Source organism: Cydia fagiglandana, chromosome 11 (assembly GCF_963556715.1).
Source record: "Cydia fagiglandana chromosome 11, ilCydFagi1.1, whole genome shotgun sequence".
NCBI lineage: Eukaryota > Metazoa > Arthropoda > Insecta > Lepidoptera > Tortricidae > Cydia > Cydia fagiglandana.
In genome coordinates, this window is record NC_085942.1 from 12791146 (window position 1) to 12818238 (window position 27093).

The 27093-nt window shown below is 37.3% G+C and overlaps 1 protein-coding gene across 3 annotated transcripts in view; it reads left to right on the forward strand.

Annotated features, from left to right (window-relative positions):
• LOC134669026 (zinc finger homeobox protein 4) overlaps positions 1–27093 on the forward strand; it is a 152887-nt gene that overhangs the window by 120061 nt on the left and 5733 nt on the right. The window lies entirely within an intron of this gene.

The window sequence follows — 27093 nt, forward strand, 5'->3', positions numbered from 1 at the left end:
GAGGGCTAAGGGGCCCAAGCCAAAAATTCAAAATATAAAGGGTTCTTGTTTGTTGTGTTTGGCTTCCATTGATAACCATGGAAACTGCAAATGAATTACCTGTATTTTATGATTTAATCCTGATGTCTCCAGAATCACAGTATATTACTTCCACTATCGTATCTGTTTTATTATAAAGTAAAATTACGGCAACGGTGGCAACCCTAATCAAGTTCATACACCTTTAACAATGGGTGAAATAATTATTATTTTTCATCTGCCACCTTTATGTCACAGTTATCAATCAACGCTAGGGCAAGCGTCCTTTTTACTCACATGCTATCTCAGAAAGCGCCATCCTTGTCCATAATATATAATATTATTTAATGAAAGGAAGCGAAGATGCTTTGCTACGTTTTGTGGTAGAGTTGATTTGACGCATGCCGAATTTTTAATTTGCTTTTGGTATAAAGAATAAGTACGTTAATAAATAGTAGTAGGTGGAGAAAAGTACAGTCACGTAGCTTCAGTTTTTAAATGCCTCCGTATACATATTACTTGTTTTAATCACCACTTGTACTCATATTTCCTTGAAAGTCGTAAAATTCGGGTTTTGTTCTAAATCATTCATATTTCATTCATATAATTCATATAATCATCATCATCATTCATATTTCTTTGTTTTAAGTACAGGGTGGCCCAAAAGTATTTGAAGCCACTGTTTCGCGTTTTCCTTAACTTGTATCCAAACAGCGAAAGATTACAAAATGTTCGTGTACCTACAGAACCCCAAAAAATCAACGCACCTGGGCAAGTGTCGCACAAAGAGTAATGACTATCCGAATCCCGATCGGGTTCCCTTCAGAGAAACCTTCATTAATTGTGAAACATAATAGTTTACTTAAAATTATAATCGTTCGAGTTGTCATGCGAGTGATAAATAGTCCCGAGAGCCTCTCGTTTACTTTGTTTATTTGTCGGTGTTCTTAAATTTGAGCGTGTTTAGATATTTTGGTTTTTTTTCTGTACTAATAATTTAGGTACAGTTGATGTCAATAATGTACTTTTCTACATTTTGCTACTACCACAAGGCGAAACATTTATTTAACATTATAACTAGGGACATATACCGGGTGTGGCCTGTAATATGAGCAAAAAATTTAATTGTAGGCTGTACTCCTCATACTGATCAACATTTGTTCAGCGACTTTTAAAAATAACTTGTGGTTTGATTTTTAATACGCTTTAAAGTTTATTCTAAGACGCAATGTATTGCGAATTTTGTTATGTTTAAGGCATGACAAGCAACGTCAATCACAATGATATGGCGTGGCGATGGCGTCCATTGAAGATACATAATATTTATTTTGTATGAAAAATAGGAAGTCTAAATACTTCATAATTTTTGAAAGTTGTTGAACAAAAGTGTCACCGTTTGAGGAGTACAATCTATCTTTTAATTATTTGCTCGTATTACAGTCCACACCCGGTATATATGTCCTATTAAATCACAATTTTAGGCAAGGAAAGATTAAACAAACCCCGATTTTGTACCAAAAAAATTGTCTAGACATTTTTTTCTTGGCATTAGAATTAAGGCGTAAGTCTCCCTTTGCATAAAAATAAAAAAGTCAATACGCTCGTTTACAATACTGCACCGGCCGTGTACTCTCTGTGGCACGTCTTTAATGAAGAAATATTGCACGCGGGCGATAAAGGCGCGATAACGCGTCGCACCGCCCCGGGACTTGAATGAAGCTTACAGTATTAATTATAAGGCGCGGAGAATGGCGATCTATGGAACCTAATTCGAACATTTCGAACTTACATTACGATATCAAAATGATGTCATTTAGTTGTCGTTCGCGCGTGTGTTTCGCTCGTATTTGCTCGTACATGTAGGTACAATTGGCGCGAGGAAGACGCATGAAAAAATAATTTTGACATCAAAATAGAAGTTCAAATTGGCCATTATGGCTTGCGTTGTAGAAATGCCTAACAAGTTTAATCGGTGTATCGCTTATACTGGATTGCCTGGGCGATCAACACACACGCACACGTGGCTAGAATGACATAGCTTGACTGTAATCCTACTGGTAACCAAGCAGGCAAGCGTTTGACTCTAAACTGCAAAACGTAATTCAAGACCAAAAAAAGTAAGAAAAGTTGCCACTTTTTTACTAGCGCGTCTTGTATTTATGTAAAAAAAATAATTAAATAAAAGTACTTTTTTAAATCGTAAGAGTAAAATTATTAATAAATAAATTATCTTAGCATGATTATTTATCCAAAGGAATTTACTATTTTACAAACAAATTATTGCAGTGGCAACATTGTCTTACTTTTTTTGATCTTGAATTACGTTTTGCAGTATACTCAACAATTTGGCATGCTTAATCGAAAATGGCTTTAAGCGAATCTCTCAGTTGCGGTTAGTGACCATGCTCGTTTCGTAACAAGATGCAAACGTGAACAAAATGTTAAATCAGAATCGGCCTTCAGGACCCTTTTCGACTAATTTTCCCACTGAAGGGCTTGTTGTAAGTGGAATGTGCAAAATTTATATAAGGTCAAACGGCTAATTCCGTCATAGGGTCTATTTATTCCGCCCACTAGCGTTTTTCTCGAACAACGAACAACATTGATAATGTCGTCAAGAAAGCAGCGATTGCTTTTAGTTTCAGCAATAAGCAAATGTTTTTTTTCCTACGATTGAAAATCAAAGAAATGTACACTCATGGACGGAATAGTCTCTACGACGGAATTAGCCACATTGACGATAGGACAATAGGTAAGTAGGTAATCAGTGTCATCACGAGGTCAAGTTAGACGATGAACAAACTAAAACCTGAAAAGATGAAACTTTTTGTGTATAATAATGAGCCTGGTTATGTTTGTGATGACGATTATGAACATTGATAACGTTCAACTAAAATTTTAATTAAGCTCAATATGGAGAAGACCGGCATATAGATACATTTCTTAAGGCAAATATAAATTTCTTAGAATAGGGCAAGAATTCTGGTATTTGTATTGCTTCGCTCAGGCACAGTCAGAAAGGAAGAGCCTTGCTCCTGCTCTACCGACCTTTAAATTGAAGTTTTATGTATTTAATTCCTTTAATATATTTGTTATCATGTATTTATATAATGCCTTTAATTTCCATAGCTAAGCGGAATCATATAAATATTGTTAGCTGAAGTAGAAAATAACAAATACTTCGACTTAATTTACTTAACTTATCTTTAGACGGTTAAGTTTTTGCACGTCAGAACAGTACCGTGCGAAACACCTGAACAAACAGGAGACAAGATTAACAGACATTACTTATTTCCGCTATTGACTGTTGACATTCAATACTTATTACCTTTACGTGGTTATCTTGACAGTGATAAATTATTATGAAACTTTAAGTTTTCTTCATTAATTACCTACCTTACCTACCATACTGTTCTTCCTTATACTTTTTTATTACCGAGCAATATGAACGACCGAGATTGCATAGAAGACGCCGGGAAAAAAAATCATAAACAAATATCATCCAAGATAGCGGACTATCCATCTCCATCATAACATCCAAGAGACTATCCACCTTAACAACAAAGCGTAAGACCTATTTTTGAGAGACAGGAGACGTGATGAAAAATTCGGCGTATTAAATTGAAACTACTCGAATATCGGCCGGCAAATCCTGAATGTGTTTGTTTAGGGCGGCCCACCCTAAAATATTTATTTTATCTCGGTTTGCCGAAGTCACTCCAATACGTTTGTTTCCATTTTTACCCTGCTCTGAGATAGGATCGATATTGGTTATAATTTATATGGCTTATTTGTTTGTCTGTCCGTGATGGAGATATGTAAAACTAACATCTGAGCACGTTATCTAGTCCAAATATGGTCACGCAATTTGAAGATGGACGATTATTATTGATCTTACCTTATGAGTTCACGTGTGTTTGAGGATTTTATATCAGTGTCAAACTAAACCAGACCATTATCGAAGATCTTGTTTGTAGAACTACAGATATTACATATGTATTTTAACTAGAGATGCCCCTCTCTTGGCGGAATACCGAATATTAGGCGACCGAATATTCGGCATGACATGCGAACATTTTAAATCACAATTATTATGAAAACTGTTCGGCAACAAAGCACAACGCAACGTTTGCTAAGATTTATTTTTTTATGTTCAACAGAATTAATGAATGTAGGTAAGACAAGCAAATCAGGCCCATGATAAAAATAAAATATTTTGTAATCGACAAATGCTCAAAAACGTGCCTACGTATGTTCGTATTTAGCTACTTTCCAAGAATACATTTTAAATATTAAATATATGTAGCTTTTGGTTATTTTTTTGTGTAGGTAATTTTTCTTTTTATTAGGTAGGTGCAGCAGGTATTCGGTATTCGGCCGAATAGTAGGCAACGTTCGGCTGAATACCGAATATTCGGCAAAGTGACCGAATAGGCCGAATACCGAATAGTTGTCGAATATTCGTGGCATCTCTAATTTTAACAGATAGTGTCTTTTGACAAAAACTGACAATCACGTTGAATTTAAATTTTCTTTACCAGATCAGTTTGAACTGCCAGTTTCATTCTAATGTATTATACAAACGAAAGCCATTTGTGTTCAAATCGGTACAAATTTAATTTATCTTGGCCAAGCATCACTGCTAACAATACAGAACTTAACATTTTTGTAACTTAAGAATAACAATGTGCAGTCACATTAGTTTCGCGGAACCTACGTTCTCGTTTAGTCACTTTCCATTTGCCGAGTTTCATATCATTCTTAAACTCTATACTATAAGAGCTATATTTGAAGATTTTTTGTATATTGAGATGTATAGTTAAGATTGTAAATTTTGTAAATAGGAACAGCTACCTGAACTCATACGCATTGTCTTGGTACAATTGCGGTGCAGTCCCGTATCTCAAGGGATATAATCCCTTAACAAACGCCTTAGCTTCTTTTATTTTAAACCTGTGACGTAAATTCTTTTAAACAATAAGTACGAGTGAAAAACGACCTTACGTAACTATGATAAGATTTAAGGTTGAGTAATAAGTAATAGAAGATTATAACAGCTTGCTAATCTTTTGTACAATTATTATTACCTTGTTTTAAAAACTAAAGAATTTCATTCCTTAATCTCTTCCTTAAATCCTAAGGCACTAGATAAGAAACAAGTTTTAAAAGTGTTACAATAACAAACAATGCTATAGAAATACTATTTGTTAGATAACAGGTCTTTACGCAAAAAACACAACCGAGAAAGGTTATAATGTTATAAATTTATAATATAAGCTAATTATATCTGTTCGTTACTCGTACATACTAAAAGATGGATTGCTTTGAAAAGTTTAAGCTACATATGAACCAAGCATAATATGGAGGCTAATTAGATAGATAGATAGAAAGAGTATCGGCGCGATTCGAACTTTAAGATATCGCGCCGTTAGACATTCACTAGATATGAAATAGTATAGATATGTGACGTTCCACGGAAAAAGGTACCTTATGGCGGCTGGCGCTTACGCTTATTATTAACGCCGCTCCAATATTCAGTCGGGGCAATGGTACCTTTTGCCGTGGAACGTCACATATCTTTACTATATCTTATCTAGTGCATCTCTATTTCATTTCCCGAATCGCGCCGTATGATTCTATATTGCATGCCTCAGTAAAAGATACATAGGGAAAAACAATTACATATATTAATTATTTTTCACCACACCAGTGCCCTGTTTATCAAAAGCTTGTAACTTGTAATACAAGTGGAAGTCCCTTTCTAACAAAAGCTGTCAAAAAGGGACTTCCACTTGTATTACAAGTTACAAGCTTTTGATAAACAGGGCACAGCTCGGAAAGAATTACTTTGCACTTCAAAAACGAATAGCAAAGTTGCATTTTATCCACATGTGAGGCAAAGTAATCAAATGCAAATTTTAAATTGGTTTCTTATGTTTGCTGGTAGAATTGACTTTTAAATGATGATTTTGGATGATAAATATTTAATAACATTCATTTGGATTTGATTTTGTTTGATATTTTACATTAAATATTTGCCTCGGGTTGGTGTGGTGAAAATTTTTGTGTTTCACTCGGGGGCAAATTTTGTTTAAAAACGCTCGTGCTTCGAAACCCTCGCAACGTTCAAGATTCCATTTTTCCTTGTAAAACAAATAGCTATTATTTGTCTTTTCATCGTTAATTTTCGCTTTAATACCTATGAAATAAAATAAATATAACTTTTTTAGAATCGGTGTTTTGTGCGTAACATAACAACCTTTACGTACCTAACTCATATAGATATTTTATGTTATAATGCCGTTTTGGCGTATAATGAAAACACGACGTACAGTCAGCATCAATAGTAACGGATGAAACAACGCTCCAAAAGTATCTGCCACCCTGGATTGCCCTGGAATTATTTTCCAAATAGAGATTTACAGATCTACATTCTACAGTTCGTGTTCTAAAGTATATTTCTTGTGATGTATCTCTATTTAGAAAATAATCCAGGGCAATCCAGGTTGGCAGATACTATTGGAGCGTTGTTTCATCCGTTACTATATGCTAACTCTACGTCACATTTACAGCAGACAGTATAGCAACATGTAGCACAGGGTGTTATTAATTTATCGCGCTCATCAAGCGAGGCCCATTGTCACAAGCCTCGGGTTCACACTTCGATGCGTCCGCGCATGCAGCTGCCGATTTTAACAAATAGCTTTTATTGATAACCCTCTGTTGAAACGTTTTTCGTACATATTGTAAGTCGGGTATTTAATTTTTTTCTTGTAATTAATTTGTGTTGTAGGTACCAACTTTGGAACCGGTTCTTCTACGGAATATAAATCCGTGAACCAAAATGAAAACCAAGCGTTGTAATGTGTTTTTTTTTTATTGCGTGTAAGTAACTAAAGAGTTCATAAATTTAGTAAAAGTTATAAACATTTCGTCTTCTGATAGTAGGTACAGTAGTATAACTTTAAACTACAGAGCAATGCAAATAATTTTTAATCATAATAGATGTGCTCATGCCCATTTGTTTACTCAATTATTAATTGTATTGTTTGTTCGATTACTGGAAATGTTCACCACAATATAATAAACGCTATGTAAACACCAACATCAGGCAGTGCAGTGGATTTCACTTTACATAACGCCGAAAAATTTGCCTGTCATGCCTTTCGCTCATCATTCCACAAGTAATTAATATCCAAAACTTTCTCAATACCTAATATTTTTTCACGCAAAAAAATATTGGCATGGTCCATTGATACGATTCCATTGTCCATGCCCACCCCACATCGCCCTACCTGTTGTGAATGGCCGGCGTTACAATGAAAAAAATGTACATTTTTTCTCTATGCCTTTTGTCGGTGGCAACACTATATTTCACGTGGAACAATTATCATTGTCTTTGGCACCTCAGAACAGTGCGGTTGCGTTATTTCGCGTCTCTTTTGTGCTCTTCGAGATGTTTATAGATGCCGCTTTGTTTAACTAAGGAGGGGCTATTGTAGTCTTTCAAAGAGAGATGAAACTGGAAATTTGAATTTATTAGCAAAATGACACTCCAGCTAATCCCACAAGACAATACGAATAAATATCTATAAGTATGTACTTATACTTTCTATGTTAATAACGCAAGATCTAAAATAAGTATCATTGGCTTTAGAATTTTAGAGTTGGGGGGGTTTTGATTATCATCGACATCAAGAAAACCGACAACTTCATTTGAACTATTGCCACAAAATTGACGCGTTTTCATTTGATCGTGTTTCTTCCCAACTTTTGATTGTATTTAATGGGTAGTAATGTTAGTATTGCAGCTAAAAGCAATGTGGAACAATATCAGCTCCATCTGCCAATTATTGGAAAAATAACAGAGATCATTACGCGGGAAAGGAAGCCGGGATTTGGCAGCGATTTAATTTCGACTGCAATTTACGACTAGCAATAAATAATGCCTCGACTCCGCGCCATTGTCGCTTTTTAAAACCATTAAAAATCCTATCAATGGCTTCCATTGGGATGACAAAATCAATTTGATTAGAAATCGTGTGGGGCATACGCTTGTCTCTTTCTGTTGCATATAAATAATCAATAAAGGAAAGTGACAGAATTAGTCTGTGCATTTGCTAACTAAATGGAAATATTAAAACCCGTTACAAATTTCAATAAATAGGCAAATAAATTGCTGCCCGATAATGTGCCATTGTTGCCCGGTAATGTTGATTTATATGAATATTCATGTAGTTAATTTCGGAACGGTGGTTCGTTTTATATATCGTATTTATTTTAAATGTTAAATTTATTGATTTGTAATAAAATAGCGTGACTCGAGCTGCATGCAGGCCGCACGTGTACCTTGTTGTTTTTAATATCATATTTATTATAAATAAAATATACAAAGATTCTATGCATTGTAACATTTAAAATATTTCTTTATGACAAAGTTACCCATCTACTTACCTAAGTGAGAGTCTGTCCTAGACTCCTAATAGCTGTATTTAAATTATTTACCTCTGTTTAAATTTAATATCCTGTTAAATATACAAGTATGTACCAGCAATTTAGGCAAAAAGGTAACTTATTAGAATACATTTCTATTTGGATCTATACAATATCTAATAAGTATTTACCAACTCGAGTATATTTGCCCAAATATACTGCACACTGCATTCCCTTTCATTTTCTTGTTTTAACTCTAGATATTGTCTAAAATGCAGTTATCGGTAGGTCGTCGCTGAGCTTAAATACATGGCAAAACAGGCTTTAACTGCCAACGATTAAGAGTCAAAACGACGGCACGGTAAAGTTGTCGCCAGACGTTCAGATACGCTATAATATCATGTCTAGGAGCGATTCGTCGTTGAACAAACAAGGTTTTTAAATGCTACCTAACTTGTCTTTTTTATATCGCCATTTGAATATTTCGATCGTTTCTGTTAGGTTCGTGACACGACACGGCACGGGTTCACGTGAGAGATATTTATAAAAGAAAAGCGGTGTATCGGCGATATTAGCGTTATTTCCAATTTAATGATTGCTAATACCAAATCGGGGCCGTCGGCACGTCAGACTATCGTCGTTCGTAATCGGCCGCTATTGCCGAATCGTCCGCTTTATGCGTGCCTGCTTTATGTCATCGGCGGGCTCGAGTGAGGGGTGATAGCCGTCTTTACTGACGGCAATTCTCGTCTTTTACATGCGAACAACTTTTCAACTCTCGCAGTCAATTTGCCAACCTGTCGATTGAACTGAGGTGAAATCCTAACAAGCCGTTAAACTTTTTTTATTCACATCACCCAAATGAGCACATTTATATTCACACTCGTACAATATAGGCAATGTAAACACTTTAAAACCACCCCTACCATTATAAAACCATGCTTCTGAAATATTAAACCGCTAACTTGAAATAAAGCCATACTGCACGCTACAAACAAAACAAAAAAAAACCCTTAAAAAACCTCCTCAACAAAAGTGACGAAGAAAAAAGTCCCCGCGTATATGCAAATGTCACGACTGCTCATTACCGCACCATAAAACCATAACAACAGTCATTACGGGAGCAATTAAAAAAAAACTTTGCAACACTAACACTCTGCAAGTGTGACGAAAACCGCTTACTGTGCCCACATAGTTTGTTTCGGTATAAAAAAAAACTTTGAAAAACGAGGGCGCCACTGTCTTATGCAAAAAACTCCTTACGTATTCACCCCTCGCGAATTCCGTTTTAATGAATGCTCCTCGCGTTTTTTTTCTGAGCACTCGACGCAGTTGTTTTGACGGTACGCAATCTAGCCACTAATTGCTTTTTCCTCGTCGGGGCGAGTACCTCGCGAAATTACATTTTATTAATTGAATAATATTAATGATACTTCCTCAAGACGATCAATCTTTAATGACGTTTTTATTCGTCGTGAGAGTGACGCGCCGCGACTCTCCCTTTCCTCCGACCACTCGGGATGTTGTTTTTTTACGTCGATCGATGTTAATTACGTATCTAATGGCTCCCGTGATACACTTCCATTAATAATACGCCTGCGACATCGTCCCGCTTCTCCAAGATTTAATAACTACATAGTATAGAGATTAATAGTGCATCTGTGCCGACGTTATTATAAAAATATGTCCGCGTCATAAAAGCACTCCTAGCCGGTTTGAGTTTGGATAAAACTGTTCATTCTATACTCATAATTTATTTATAAATGCACTTTAGATAAGGTGGCGCGTGTTTAGTCACAATTGCAATTCTAACTAGCATTAGTTATTATAAAAGCGGACAGGCGAAACAAAACGTCTCATTTGAATGCAGTGTTCACTTCGTTCTGAGTGACTTTAATCCAAAAATTTGCGGCAGCTGCCAACTTGGGTCGCGCGCGAACGTTAAAATGCTTAATCTATGTCGAGCCTAGCTAAACAAACCTTGATTCATTTAGAAACGCATAAAATGTAGCATGCGCGTCATTGTTCTCCACCGTTATTATTACTGCTTTTTATTTAACCATTTTATTTTATTATCATAACTATTTTTTTCGCGATGAATCTGCGCGTCGGTATAATTTCTTTTGTTCCGCACGCTGTTGTTGTTTCTTTTTTGTTGTTTTTTTTATTGTGTTGCGATGTTACCAACGTAGTGTGCGGTGATTTATTCCCCCTTTCGGGTAAAACAACACCCGTGCGAGTTACGATTAGCTGGGAGTCGTAATATCTAAGTACTATGTGTGGGCACGTACGGACATAACTCCCATGTTTCCTCCAACCGATGTGCTTTATGGAATTGGATCCTCATATTTCGGCAGTCTTGGTACGGTAGTTTGTCCGTGTCTCGCCTCTCGTTGCACTTTCTCCGTAATCTGATATCTTTATGTCACTACGCCCCAACTCGGGTGAAAAAACCCGCAAATTATATCTCGTATAAGTAGGTAGGTACGAAGCGTTTTTTATGCATCTCCCTCGGGAAGGTAGCTAATGTTGGTAATTCCAAATTCAATCATCTCAAACAAAGGACATCTCACGCGTAGCTAAATGGCATTTTTTAATCGGATATTATAATTAATGTTCCTTTTGTCGCGTGCTGACGCGCCCTCGCGCGAACAATGGGATTTCTAATAGAGAGAGATATAAATATTTTTTCTTAGAAACTGAGACTACCTGACGATAAAACACAGGCGACGAAGACGCTCGGAGCCGAATTAAATTAGAATAATAAATAATCAGGAGAATCTCATTGTATACACGACTAGGGGACGCTTGATTCCAAATGAACTAAGATAACTTGTTTGCTCAAAGTTTCCACTTACCCGTATTTTTCGTGCGAGTATACTCTTTACTAGAACGCTCAAAAACATATTTCATCACTGCACACCGGACCCTGCTTTGCTTGATTGCAAGAAACTATTACAAAAACTCTCAAATGACCCCAAGTTCGTCCTCGCGAAACTAGACGTAAATTTTTTATCAAGCGGAGCTTAACCCTCTGACACAAACCCTTCTCAGACACATACAGAAAAAACGCTAATAGTCAATATTCGTACGGTCAGTGTTATAAACCTTATTGTCAAACCGTTAAGATATAAAATTATTTAGTTTTTTTAGCTGTGGGTAAGGAGTGTGCAATAAAAAAGTGCATTATATCATGCTGCCCTCCCTTCATTACGTGTCGCGAGGGTCGCCGGCCTGTTTTTCCATAGGGATGTTGTATACGAGTGCGTATAAAGCAAAACATTTAAAAATTAAATCATTTTTCACTTTTCAATTAAACAGAGACGCATAATAAGATAAACACAGTATTGCGTAGGTATTTGGAAAATAAAGTAAGAAAAAGAGCGCAACGAAATTTTATTTTTGAACGATTTTGCGAGAAAGACGAGTAGATTATACGACCTTTCGCTAAACTTGCGACAAAAATGCAGCAGCATGTTGGCAGAATAAATGCTTTTACTTGTTTTGCCACGTCCAAATACTGTCAATAAAAATTTCATACAGTTATCCTTTACTTTTTTGCGAATACAATTTATTTACTAAAGTCCTAGTTGAACCCATTTCTCTCCTGCACCCGAGCATTACGGACGGACAAATAAATTACGCTTTGTGTCCCATGTATTGATTCATGTCCGCTTTTTTAGAAGCCATAAAACTAACGAGCCTCTCAATTGTGACTGCAATAAATCAGAACGACGCGTTTCCTAGCTTCGATTTCAGTCATTAGCTACAAACATTAATTTGAATTTATTGATTGGAATACAATCTAGCACGTAATGGAAATCACATTGATGCATAATGTTTTATACTGACTATAGAAAGTTTAAATTAAAGAGAAATTATTTAAATTCTATATTTAAGGATAAGTAAGTGCTTACCTACACCTAAAATAAAATAAGTATACCATATCTGTCTACTCACTGACCGTCCATTTTCATTGTTGGCTTAAGCTCCATGTCACTATTGTCAGTGCTTTACATAAACAACTACGCAACAAAGAAACATTAATTGAGCTTTTTACTTTACCCATATGTAGGTACTATGTATAGCTAAATTGACTCAAAATTAACAAGTGCCCATAAACTCGTTCCATAAACAATATTTAATATTAAATTCTAGTAAAACAAATAGACATTAAGTCCGAAACCGGCCGTATCGCCATTCCGCGCCATAAAAATAATCAAATATATTCGTTCCATCTCATTTGGCGGCGTCTTAAACGATTTCTCTCGTCCGTCCTTTATTACCGAAAACATAACTCCTCATTTTCTTTTTTATCCCCTACTCACGCCGCCCGGCCGGGCATAAACCTAAACCTACAGGGGTAGCTGCATATTTTTATGTATTTTCACAGACAAGGGGCGCTTCTCATAATATATTTTATTTACCCAATAATTACAACCAGAACGCTTACCTCAAAAACAAGAAACTGTAAAGAATTTTTAACAAATAAAAAATGTTTATGATTTCTGACTTGTGTATTTTATAAACGTCGTTCATTCCAATTTGAGCTCAATATTTATGGCCATAAAGTTGATTACGCTTCACCGGTAGTATCGTTAGAACTGTCAGGAATACATAATAACATATTGTTTCATTTACGCGAAAAACGTACATAAAGTGTTTTATCAGTGGGAGCCCACATATTGCGAGGGGACGGGATTTCCTCGTGTAACGCGGTTAATTTCCTTTTTCCTTTTTATTTATAGTAATCCCTTTATAAGGTGATTACGGAAATGTGTTTTTGTGGACGTAAAAGAGCGCAGCGTGGGGCCCTACACTCGTTCTTTACGGGCTTAGGCGCGGTGGAGGAAGTCGTAAACAAACAAACTCACACGACCACTCCGACGACGAATAAAATTAAACGTCTCGCTAATGTACAATGCCTGGGAAATATTACTTTGTTACTAAGTTTTTAAACCAAGGAATGGATAGGTACTTGATATTTTTAAATGGCTCAGACAACCATAATTTTTAGTGTTCCGTACTAAACTTTGTTCACAGAACACTTATTAACAGTGACGCTATTGTTTTATTAACTAAAACGGGACTTACCCGCAAATCAACCAAGTTTCAATTTAGCTCCTCAATAAATGTGAATTTACAATTACCTAATAAATAAATGTGAATTTACAATTACCTAATTGTAAATTCACATTTACGTACCTACATCGTTGAAAAATTTTGTCAGAAAAAAAAAGCGGTCTAGTTGTTTTTCTTACCTAAACAATTATCACTACAATACAGTAGCCATTACCAGACCTTGACCTAATTTTGCCATAAAAACTATTCTAATACTTGCTATTCTATTATTTCCGCGGTTTCGCTCATGTTTATTGTAAACAAATTCTAATACATTCGATAAAAAAACGTTGTTACACTCACGAACAATGGAAGATTTTAAAATAGCAATTTCAATACTATATGACCAGTTTAAATTCTTCTTGAGTGTACCTTCACATCTATCCAGTAACATTTAAGAAAGTCTTATTTAGTGATATGCTTATTTTAGTTTGTTATGAATGTGGTAGGTAATTCATGATAAGTAGATTAATACCTATAGTTAATAAATTAACTGTGTTTATTTCAATGATTAGGATTGGATTTCTTAAATAATATAATTAAATTATACATACTCTACTATAGTAGCAAAAGGCGGGCCGATCTTTTCCTTACCACCGTTGCACGTTGTGGTACCTATAAAATTGTCGACATAAAAATATGTAAGTGTCCACACCAGTCGTTTTTGCAGCTCACTGAGTACAACACTACTCATTCTTATCCTTACCATCATAATCTTAGTTTTCCTATTAGAAATGCTACGCAGATTCTATCTACTTTAGTGAGATAAATAGTCTTATTAGAAAGAAATAATGCGGATCTACTAACTTTTCTAACAACCTTTGAAACCGAAGAAAAGTGCCTCATTATCCTTCCCCCCCTTTGCATATAATTGCATCTTTTTGTTTGAGCAATGTACCGCCCTGGGCCCTGATTTACGCATACAAGGTGTGCAATAATAATGCCGCCTCGCAAAAATATTATTCAAACACACAAACGTGTTCAGCAGGAAAATAACTCTTAATTTTCAACCAGCAGAGCTCATTTTCGTGTTAGCCAGTTTTAATAAACGAACCATATTTACTGAAAACGTTGAGAAAAGAAATTGAGGGAGGTCTCACCCTCGCTTTTTTAGGGTATTTTTCTTGCGCCTCCTTAATTTATAAAGAAACTAGCTGCGTGGCTTTGATGTTAGAAAATTGAGAATTAATAATTGAATGTGAACGTATTATTTTATCGATCATAATTTCATAATCAACCATCAAAGTGGTAATTGCTAATTTTCTAACAAGAAAATTGTTTGCATAGATTCGATAATTTTCTTATTGGAGTTAGACTTACTAGGTACATTAAGTATAACATACATTTTTCTACCACTTTTTTTGAATAAGTTCATAACTAAAGTAATCCTCAACTATTACATTTTTGTAATGTACCCTACAATGTTGGGGATTCATATTAATACAAAGTATATTTTGTTATCAATGTCGTTATAAATAAACTTTCTTTTAAACGTGAAAGTTCAAAAATAACATTTTTCTTTTACACTTTCTTGTACATCCTTGTTTATTTGATCGCATTTGAATTAAAAAGTATTCAAAGCGCCTCGCCTTTACTAACTTCGCACTGATCACGACAAGGCTCTCATTTCCGCGAAAGGAATTCCTTATTCCGTGCGATGACTTTCTTTAGCGTCGTTATTAAAAATATATCCTCTGTTCCCCTCCGAAAGAAAGTTGACTCATAATAAAGGCCGGCATAATTTTTCCTTTTAAAACTTTTTGATTAGATAAAATAATGGGGAGGTGGGGTGGTACTGAGGGTGCTCGCGGCGATCCGCCGATATCGGCATTATTCTAATTGTTGTTTTCTCTGAGGATGTTTACATTCCTTTGTATTCGGAAAAAAATACACTTCGTTAGGCCGCAAAGTTCAAATCGAAAATACGCAGGTAAAAATAGCTTAGTCTTAATTTATATTTACTTATTGCAAAAATACATTTACGTAAGATATATTTTAAATAGCTACCACCCACAACTGAAGCTACCTACCAGAGTTAATTGGTGTTTTTGATATCCCTTGTAACGAATTTATTAGATACGTCAATACAAAGAAAACATTGCCAAACAAAATCACTTGCGCAAACAGAGACCAAACATCGGGGCCTATATTAAATCCTTTTGGTACAGACTGCCTAATCGATTTAAATTGAAAAAGAAATCGACGTTTGTGTTTGATATGTCAATGTCGCTTGCACTAACAGAATGTTTTAACTCAATGAGGACTTTATTGTTACAGAAAGAGGGTTGGTTTTAGCGCTGTTCTAAAAGTGTAACATATTAATAATCACGTGCCGGTTTATAACTGATTGGTTTTAATTTATTTCACTAATGTTTACATTACGAACGTGCAGATGTTCTGATTTAGACTGTCGATATACTTAAGACAATTTGAACAATGCCAAAGTTGAAAGCCTTAGGGTCGGTTGCACCAAACTGTTCGTATCGTTAAAGAGTTCGCAAATTTTTTTATGTAAGTATGGAAAGATTCTTAGTAAAGCGCTGGGGCGCGCCGGCTGACGTTGATCAGTCTGCAAAATGTGGTTGGTGCAACTGGCCCTTAATGTATCTAAATTAGCTAAAGTCGTTACTAAACGTTATAATTACTTATTATCATAGTGTTAATAATGAAGCATGGGAGCTTAATACCTATTCTTAAATCAAAATTGAACTTTCCATAGTTTGTTATATTTCTGACCGTAGATATTGTTATACTCGTACCCTATGCCCACAAAATGCCTATCAAACCTTCAATTACAACTCAGTATAATAACTCCCCAAAAATATAAAATGTCACATTCTCCGTTTTAGGGTTGTCCCCTATATTTTTTTCAATTTAAACCATTTGACAAGCGGCGCGTCGAACGCAGCTCCGGTCTTTCCGATGGCATACAATGGCAGTTTTCAATAAGATTGGTTACACTACACTAAGCAATGCAATCAATCAAAATTGCATCGATCTATACGGACGCAGGCCGCCCTACCCACGCCGGCCCATTAAACTTGCGTGCAACAAAAGCAGCTAAACAACCCAAATTTTAAAATGACCTTTTATGTAACTTATTGGCTTAGGAAACAAATATTTTCTTCAGAAAAAACATGCATGATACCTATTGTGAAATAGTTATTCATTTATTTATTGCTTTGCGTGTGTGTTTACACTACGTACACGAGTTAATTGTTCCCATGATAAGTGCTAGTAAATAAACTATTAAACCAACAGAAGAATGTGTGTAATTATGGAAATTAATTGTAAAAGCGCTCGCGTGCCCACACGAGCTTCTTCAAGCCAAACAGAGCGTGAAATGCTTACAAAAACCCGACAATTACTCGTATCTCATAATTGTTCTTAATTGAAACATGTTATCGTCATTGTATCGTGTAATTTTTATGATAGCCTCGTGTTCTTCCGACACTTCTATAATTTAATAACCATGCGTTTCTACCGCTTGATAGCATGCTTCGTATTTAATTATTAAAAGTCAGTGTTTTTATGTTTGAATTTTATTCCTACGGGTCAGAAGCGAGGGTTTGTTTGAAAGAGGCGTACAAAAAACAAAGTGGGAAGTTCTCATTAATACTAATATAATTGTAAGGCTGTAATTTCTCCGCTCGGAACGACTTATTAGTGAATAATGAATGCATGAGGAACGCCTCCGATGTGTTTTGAAATATTTCTTCATTTGTCTAACAAGCGTTTTGTCGTTTTTAGCTTTTTAAAATTCTCCACGTTAATTATAGTTTGTGTTTGTAACAGATAAATATACATCGTATTTGTTGGATGGAACCAGCGGTTGGGTCTCGTTAAAAATTAATAAAGTTGATGTAGGTAGTGAGGTAAACGTACTGGTACTACTGGTGCTCGACGCGGTCTCAGTACATGTCATCATGAAACTTAAGTCATTGTCAATAGAGGTGTCAGCAAGTCGTCATCTATTGGGCACTAGCATGTCGAGCAATAGTACGTTTACCTTAGCATGTTGTTACATTTGCCGTTTGATAAAAGATTTCAATTTATCAACGATACCTACTATTCACTGCTCATACAAATAAAACATATTGTAACTTAATATGAATATTACTAACCTTATAAATTACCTTCTTTCTACAATTGTAGTGCATAATTGCTTTCCGTCATATTTTCACGGAAACGTACGAACGTGTCTATTTTAGGCAGTCTCGTAATTGTAGTGCATAATTTTTTTGCATCGTATTTTCACGGAAACGTACGATCGTGTCTTGCTATTTCAGGCTCGGTACAATAAGTACTAAGGTTGACTGAAATAGCATGACAAATACGAACGTTTCCGAGAAACTACGATAGAAAACAATTACTATGCACTACCTGCGCGATTCGAACTTTAAGATGCGTCAAATATTTCGGCTAGATACGGTATGGATTAGATATGTCAGTGTCAAATGTGACGTTTCTTCAAAAAAAAATGTCACTTTTGACACTGACATATCTAATCCATATCGTATCTAGCCGTAATATTTGACGTATCTTAAAGTTCGAATAGGGCCGAAAATCTGTAATCGTGCATAAACCGCGACTCAAACTGCGAAAACCGCAACGTACAACTTTGTAAAACAAAAGCACCATCGGCAGGCTCACAAAGTGATAATTAAGCCCCGCAGTTTCCCTGACCTGCCGCAATTTTCCCACGAGTTTTCCTCCTATCCTCCTAATTGTTGCCCTAACGAACCTCCAGTTAACCCTTCCGACATGCAAATCAACCCTTCACAGTTTGCCAGTTTTCGCGGCTTCATTGAATTAAAGCGAACATCGGCTAATAAGGAAAGGGTTGGGTATATTTGTTTGCGAGATGATTCTGGTTGTTTAATTAATGATCTTGCCCTTCTGAGGTTTGTTTAATTGCGGAGTTTAGGGCTGGAGGCTGTGAGGTGATAATTGCTTTGTTTTGGGGAAGTGAATTATTTAATTGTATTGTTATAACTGATTTTTATTTTGTAAGTAAGCAAGCTTAATTATTATCTTACCAATTAACTACTTATTAATAACTGCTGTGGATGCAGGTAGATTAATGATATTTTACATTTAACCTAATTATGATTAATTATAATATAAACTCACATTCACTAATAAACCACAGGAAAATCAAAGCAATCTTGTAAACATTTATAGTACCTTCCTATAGATTCCCTCAAACTTCCAAAAAACCTTTAAATTAAACTTAGCTTAAATCTTACATTTCCGAAACCGCCCAAACTTCGCAACTCCTAAATCGCATTAACAGCAAAGTCTGTCCCCTCCTGAAAACCGCAAAAACCGAGTGGAGGAAAATCAAAGGAAAGTTAAATGAGCGAGTGTCCGCCCTCTGGCGTTAATTGCTTAATCGTCTCGTCGTGGGCGGGATTAAGGCTCGCTAGAGGCCTCACGAGACGATGCCGACACGATTTATGTAACAAACCTCTTGAGTTTATGCTAAATTCTTTGATTAAAGTTTTACTTTCGGAAGCATCCTAAAAAATCCACTTGCAATTATTATTTTCTGAAAGTAATTAATTGTAATTAATTATCCGGCTCGAAGGACCACCCTTTTAACAGCATTGCTATACTTGTTTCTACGATCGACTAATTTGGGTGGATACTTAAAAACGGTGAGAATAAAAGGCAGGTTATAGGTAGGTACTTAATGAATATCGTGAAAGAAATAGGTTGACAAGTCGTGTCGTCAACGTCTCCCAGCCTGACTAAGCCAGCTTAATTGTCCGGACTGACCGCTTAGCCGAGCCCCGACTTCCTACAAGTCGGTAATCACAAGGCTGTTTAATTACCCGCCTCGGACACCGGGAATTAATTCCGAGTTCACTTTGAGTACTTGTTTGCGAGGGGAGTCCCTCGGAGGTGTCGAGCGCTTTGATTGCTTTAATTTTTGTTTCTAATTGCGATTAGGAGGTTGTTTTAGGGAAGATGACTTTGTGCATTACGTACCTATTTATGATGTTATTAATTTTTATGTGAAAATAAACGTTTTTCGATTTAATGAATGAAAGCTTCAACTAAATCACTTTTCTGACTATATCAAGAGAGGAATGGAATCTATTCAATTTGGGTTTTATAGTTTTCATATATTATCTATATGTTGACGGAGTTTTCTAAACGCACTATTTAGAAAATTTTGTGATCCATCATATCACAACTTTAGGGATCTGTTCGTACTCCGGTGACATCAGTGTGTCATGTCGATCAGTGAGTGTAATGGACATTTAAGTCAACGAGAAGCCAGTTACCCTTTACCCCATTACCTGTTCCGATTAATTAGTGGACACGCGATTGACGGAGAAGGAAGTCGTTACCGCTCGATCTTCTCGAGGACTACGATGTTTCGCACACCCTGAGATATGTCACGTCTCACGTCTAGGGGACTCTTCAAAGTCAAAATCGTTAAGTCGACCATAGTAAACAAAACTGATAATTGAAATAATCTGTTTGCGCAATCTAGGGTCGCAGATAGCAAAGTGGCGATTACATTACAATAGTTAGGTGGGTGATTTGATTTTAATCAAGCTAGAAAATGTTTTATAAATGAGAAAATTAAATTAAAAGAACCCAGGCTAACAAGTCTCGATTACAAATTAAACAAGCCAAGTGTCAGCGGCGGTGATTTAAGGAGATGAGGAAGAATCTAATTACAACGAGTCTTTCCGTGGCCTTCTTTAATTGAGAACTTTCCAGTGCCGCCGCCGCGGCCCCGCCGTTTTTGCATTTCCCCCTAATCGTAGCCCCGCGTCGATTACACTTTTTCACATTTTTTAATTTCGTTCGAGCTTTTAATTTTCTTCGCGCTCGCCTTTTCTTTTATAACGCCTCCTTCTTTCCGTTCGCCGGCGATATTTCTCACCGCCATTATGCGGGCCGTAATGAGATTTTCTTTCATTATGCTTAATCTCCCGATTAATTCAAATGTTAATCTCTTTTATTCACGTAGCTTTTTTTTACGAGCGAATCGCTACCGTGGCGAAACAGCGAGGCGTCGCCATCGTCGACGGATTTCGGGCGCGACATTCAAAATAATTAAGCGACGTGACTTTTAGGCCGGCGCTGGTTCCCAGTGGGCGAGCACGTCCGAGGAATAGGAGATCGGCCGGGCCGATTAGGTCATCAATAATTTAATTCGCAACAAATTCAAAACGCCGGTCGGCCCCCAGATAGGTGCGTCGGGACGTGTCCGGAACGCCAATGGCGAGTCTAGGACTGGGCAAATTGAAAACACCTCCGGCGCGGCTGTAAACACGTCACGTGATTTAGGTTTTAATCAAGTAGGGACGCGCGCCCAGTCGTAATTGTGACAAATCCTCTGTTTGTCCGAAGGAACTTTTAACTCGCCGGCGAAGCGGCCGTAACGTCTGTTCGCACGTGCCGCTCCTACCGGGGAGACGGTTTTTTGTCGACACATGTGCTCGCTTCCACCCCCGGAGGCTTGATTAATTTTTAATATTTTTTCTTCCAGTTCACGTACGCAATTTTCACTTTACCACTTACACGGTGCACTTTGTTCCGAACGGGAGTGATCAAGTCACGTGCCTGCAGTAAAACTATTGACATTTTTGGACTCTTGCTTCTTAGTGTCGGATGCAGGCCGTTTTAATCAAAGTTCAATGCAGAAATGTGACTAATTCCTATTAGGTACTCTACGCGCTATGGATAGAAACAGTGACAAAATTGTTTGCTTTCATGGCACTTTTAATATTACATGTGGTGTAACAGAAGTTCACCTGACCTATCTTCATGCTTGAAATGTAACAATAGTTAAATTGTGTGTCACTAGTACATGCCATTGAGTGAGTTAAGGCGACGTTTAGCTCGCCCGCGCTACTCCTACGGGCTCATTACCAATTAGCGACGATTAACACTGCAGTCGTCCTCGACGAGGTAATAAAGTTAACTCGTCCGCAATCTGGCGACGCGATGTAGTCGAAGAGACCTGACATTTCACACTAAACACCTTTACGATTACCTATTACTAAGGAAAAAATACTGAGAGGTGGATTCTCAAAGGCGTGATACAAAAATCGAGTAGTTAAAAGGAAACAAAATCCGATGTACTCAAGAGGTCCCCTTTCGGTTGTTTGAAAGTTTTTATTTTGTTACATTAATGTAGGTTACCTATCAAATTAGGTATGCGGTAGGTGTATGGATGACCTGATTTGTGGAATTCTATGTGTATGTTATCTAGTAGTTATAACAACTCCAGGTGATTAGTAGACTCTATAAGTAAACTTGTAAAGAAAGCCACATCTTTCCTCAAGATGGCGGTTTAACGATCTGTGCTCGGAAAACACAATGTACTCACCCGAAGAAAAGGGGTGTCTTGCGTACTGTAAAAAGCTTCAAAAGAATCCTTTGTTGAACCTCGTTTAAACCTCATCTTTCAGCAAGACAAAGGTGAAAGTGAAATGAAAAGACCAACGATCTCCGTAATCCCAGATTTATGAAACTCACTTACGGGCAGACGTTAATCTGTTAGCGGAAGAAATATCTTTAACAGTAGAATTTACGGAGCTACTAACAATTATGAACTAACTTTTGGGTCCAAGAGGATATATTATACTTAGTCATGTTCAACATTTTGCGCGAGTCATTATTTTTCCAATATGTACCACTGCAAACATACCCAGTGCAGTACGAATATGATGGTTATTCTTCTCTACGTGACGGCATGATAAAACGGTATCGTCTCTTTCTATCCCACGGTGTTTGAACACTTTTTAAAGTGACAGTTATTTTATCACGTGGATAAAGATGAATAAAGCCATCCATAATACGCCGGCAGATTGAATACTCTTAGCGAAGGAAGGATTAAGGGACTCGCGATTTGATTGCTTCGTTGTCGTTAATGCACTTATTTTAATAGACATGCCGTTGAACACACTTTCCATTATTACCTATTTTGGCACGAAGTTTTGGTATTTTGCAGAGCCTCGGCGCCTCTGTCCTTATAAAAGCCGCTTGCTCTTTAAGTAATCTGTCGCAATTATCGCGTGGCGCATATCCCGATTAGACGGCGCGACGACAATTAGGGCAGCGGACACTCGTGTTAGCGCAATGAGGAAACGCCTAAACACCGCTCGTTGTGCCAAAATGACTGCTTCATTGACAGCCCGACTACGACATGTCCAAAAATTGTATTTCCTTGTAGTTTAAGCTGCAGAGCGCCCAAAGATCTAGATTTTTCCGGTTTTCCATTTGCAAATAATGTATTACTTTGCAGCTTGCCTTCAAATTTTTATGATCTCTTTTCTTCCTAAAATTGGATGAAGATATTTTTTTTTACCCGATGATTCTGAGACTCAGTATGTGTATTCAGGAGGTCTGTTTCCGTTCGGAGTTTTATTTCAACTAAAAGGTAGTGGCAAATTTCAAATTATGATTTTTCGTACATAAATAAGTTATACCACAAAACTACATGTCATACAAATACAAACAAGGAATCGAAACCATGACCTACGGATTAATACCAGCGCCCTTAAAAACAGTCGGCTACCGGCATTAAGTAGGTACTCTTACGGTTGACTCCACGCCTGATAATTTTTTAAGCCTAATGGAAAAAACCACTAACGAAAACGAACGGTCAGCACACGCATCTGCTCCCCTATTTATAAATCACATCCGCACTCTTTGTAAATTCACCTCCGTAACCGTAACCGACCCTCTCGGAGTTCAAAGAGTGCGCCGTCCGGGGCAATGTCCAAATTATAAATTCGCATTAGATCGGACGCGCACGGTTCGTTTACCATTTCATTTTGGTTCAATATCGCCACTCTACTTTGTTCCACACACTCCCTGCGGCCCCCACGCCCCCTCCAGCGCCTTAAGACGCCGGGAAATATCTGCGTTTTAAGCTATATTTCTTTCATCCCTCATTTTTGCAGTTCGTAGCAATCTGAAATCCAACACGTCCCCCGCAGGGCCCCCTCCTCCGGGTGGTTCCCCCTACGTATTCTTGTTCCCGGATAAAAAAAGCGATATCTATTTATAAAATGTACGCTTGTACGTAACGTGTGTGGACGAGGATTAGCGCATGTGTGTGTAGGCACGCGAGTGTACGTGGCCCGCTCATTTGCAAACCGTCTCCTGAGATGAGGTCCTCCAGTTGGTTATCCCGTTCTTATTGCCCCCTTCTTTACTTGATTGCTGTGTATGTGGAAAAGTTTGGAGCTCTTTCAGTGATGGAAATTGATTTTGTCGCGGAAACGGAAAAGTTATAATACGACTTACTTCCAAAGTGTTGTCATTAATACTTTTATTCTCATAACGTCCACGGGATCTTTTAAACGATGTTCCCGAAGAGAGAGTATCGAGTTGAGGAAATGCTTTCACCGGGCGTTTATTTTTGCAATGCTTTTAGTTCATTTTAAAGTTGAAGTAATTTCAGAAGCTATTTAAAAATTAAAAAGTGCTAGTGAGAGAGGACGGTGTCGGGAGGGAAACTATTCTAAATAAGTAATCTGAGAGTGGAGGCGGGCGGCACTCGGCGGCTGGCGCAGTAGCCGCGCTCACGTATGAACGTAATTATAAAAATTGAAGGCAACTCGAGTCGCTCCTTGGATCTCTCCCTCGCTCCCGCGGCGTCGTGCATTTTTTCGTACATATTAAACTCCCTCCCCGCGCCCGAGCCACTTCGCCCCGCGACTCCTCTTTTTAATCGATTTTCCCGACACAAGGGGTGAGTCCTCTGGGGTGAATGTAATTTTTTATGCGTTTTTTTCCGACGGAGGAGACGGCCGCCGGAGGTGCCATTACGCCACGGCTTGCTGAGAATATTTTAATTATAAGGCATTAGCGCGTTTTATGATAGCACTCTCGCCAGAATTTATAAACGATCGGGTCTTAAAGTAATTAAATATTTGAACGCGGTGAGATTTCCCGAGCAGCCAGGGAAGTGGGATAACACTCCAGCCACTCGAGCATTAATATGATGGATAGAAAACTCGATGAAATCATTGCTTAATGGCCGTTAGGATTGCCGCGGGAGTGAAATTGAGTTTTTTTTTGCATTTTAACGTTACGGCACAATCTGCACTAACTTATTTTTATTGCATTAGAAGGAAGGAAGTTATCGGATTTTTATTCGATCTTGTAACTTTCTGATTAACATAATTTTATTACACATTGTTTTTATTTTTTATTTTGCTATGTGCGCGCTCTACTTTGCAGATTATTGTATGTGTGTGTGTACGATTCACATTAATCAAACAAACTTCACAAGTAAGCGAAGTTACAACACATATCTGCGCGAATTTCTATATAGATACAGCAATCCCATATACATTCTGATTCAATAGCACAAACGTTTTTGAACAACTTCAAAGTGTCCCGGCCACCCGCTGATTGATGGTGACCGTCCCTCTGCAACTGGCCAGTGGCGATTATCGCTTTAGATAGCGTGACACATCGTTTGCTCGGCTGTAGTAACGCTCGCCGATTGTTTTTGTTACAACCTAATTCTATCCGGTTCAAAGGATAGGGATATAATCTTTAACAGAAAAATACCGATTTCACAAAACAGTTTGAAATGTAACTAAAATTATTTACAGTACCAACATATGGTTAGTACCATGGTTAGCCCTAGTGCGGCAATTATCACAATACGTGCCTATGTTAAAAATTTAAAGGGCCACATGTACTATACACGTGCGAAAAGATAATTCGCAATTCGTGTCGATTTAAAACACACCCTAAAACACACTTCGGTCGTGTTTCAATTTATCGCCACTCGTTGCGAATTTACTACTTTTCGCACTTGTGTCATTATGTACTATTTCGGTCAAAGCCATACGATTGATAAGGCCGCAGCAGTAAAGTCACAAATGAACCTAATGCAGCTGCAGTTGCCACCCGAATGTCACCTTCATTTGTTATCAGATGTTCCTATGAAAATCATGCTATCTACAGAAACTAAGATAATTTAGCAACTGTATTTATCAAACGAAAACTAAACCATACAAAGTACTAACTGCAAACTATATTCTAAACAGAAACACGCATCTATCGTGTAATAAGCACATAACATCGTGTCTTAATTCGATTACTGCGGTAAGTAAACGCGGACAAAGCGGATTCGAGTACTTACTACCTACTTACTCTGGTGGCGGCACAAAGCGCCGACACCTAGGGCTTCGTGTTAAGACGCCCTGGCAAGGGTTACATGACGTCTATATCAACCCACATGCCTTTTGCAGTTTCTAGGCTAGTCAGAAGTGATAAAAATAGGTTAGTATGTAATGCAAATCTCATACAAAATGCTCTGATTTGCTTTTTTTCCGTAAAACCTTAAACGTTTATTTTAATTCGTAATTATTTAACTTGTGATGAACATTATAGTTTTTGTTTTCATTTTACGGACGGATACGGCTTTTAAACCTTGCGTTATTATAAATGCGTTTCTAATCATTCATTACGTACTGTAATCTAGAAGTAAGTCTGATATGCATCCCTCCACCATGGACTTTGTTTTACTCTTATTAGAGTAAAACTATTGCGCTGGTCTGTTTTTATAAATATGCATAGTGCACAATGACAAGACCGTTGACCTAAGATTTACTTTCAATTCGATTCGAAGAAGCTCGAATTGAAATTTCATCAAAAACGCATATCATGCCATGCCGTTACACTCGTTTATATAAAAAGACGAGACAGGGACACAGTATATTGATCAAACCAGAGACTTTGAAACTATGTAGTAAATTACATACCTACTCTACATTGTATTACGGGTATAAGTAGCATACAATTCTATGATGATTGATATAAAGATGCCAGGATAACTTAATGTTACAACTAGGTTAACACAACAACAAAATCGCTCCATCCATTTTATGGACACCTATAAAGGGCACGTATATGCTAAAAATACCACTATCTCAATACACGCTACACACTGAAAAATTGGTCACATTTCATTATTTAGTCTATGTACAAACGAGTTGAAACTCACATGTCATTATGGGCCCACCGATCTTGATTCACCGTTCCAATGACTACGACAAGTTGAATGTTTAAAACTTCTGTATATTTGATACTTCGAAAAAGAGGTCTCTAAACTACGGCTTACGGGGCCCGCGACATCAATAAAAGTTAAGGTTTGGCCCGCAATATTTTGTTTTCTTTGAATGCAAAGCAATAAAAACTCTACCGTGTATTCAGAATTATCCAAATGACCATCGGAAGGCTAAGGTTAACGCTGGCCTTATTCCACTAACATTCGCTCTAAGTCGAAGCTCCGTTACCCTAATTGCTCCGCCGATGGGCGGGCGACAGTGATGCGCTGTCACTCGATGTCCACTCCACTACGCTTACGGAATACGATGTTCGATGCTGAGATCGATTTGATGATAGAAATGCATGGTAACTAGTTCAAAATCATACGTATCCCAATTTACATACCTACAGAAAGAGATAATCAATTACGAAATATTGTAATGAAACTCGCTTATGCCCGTATATTATCAGCAAAAT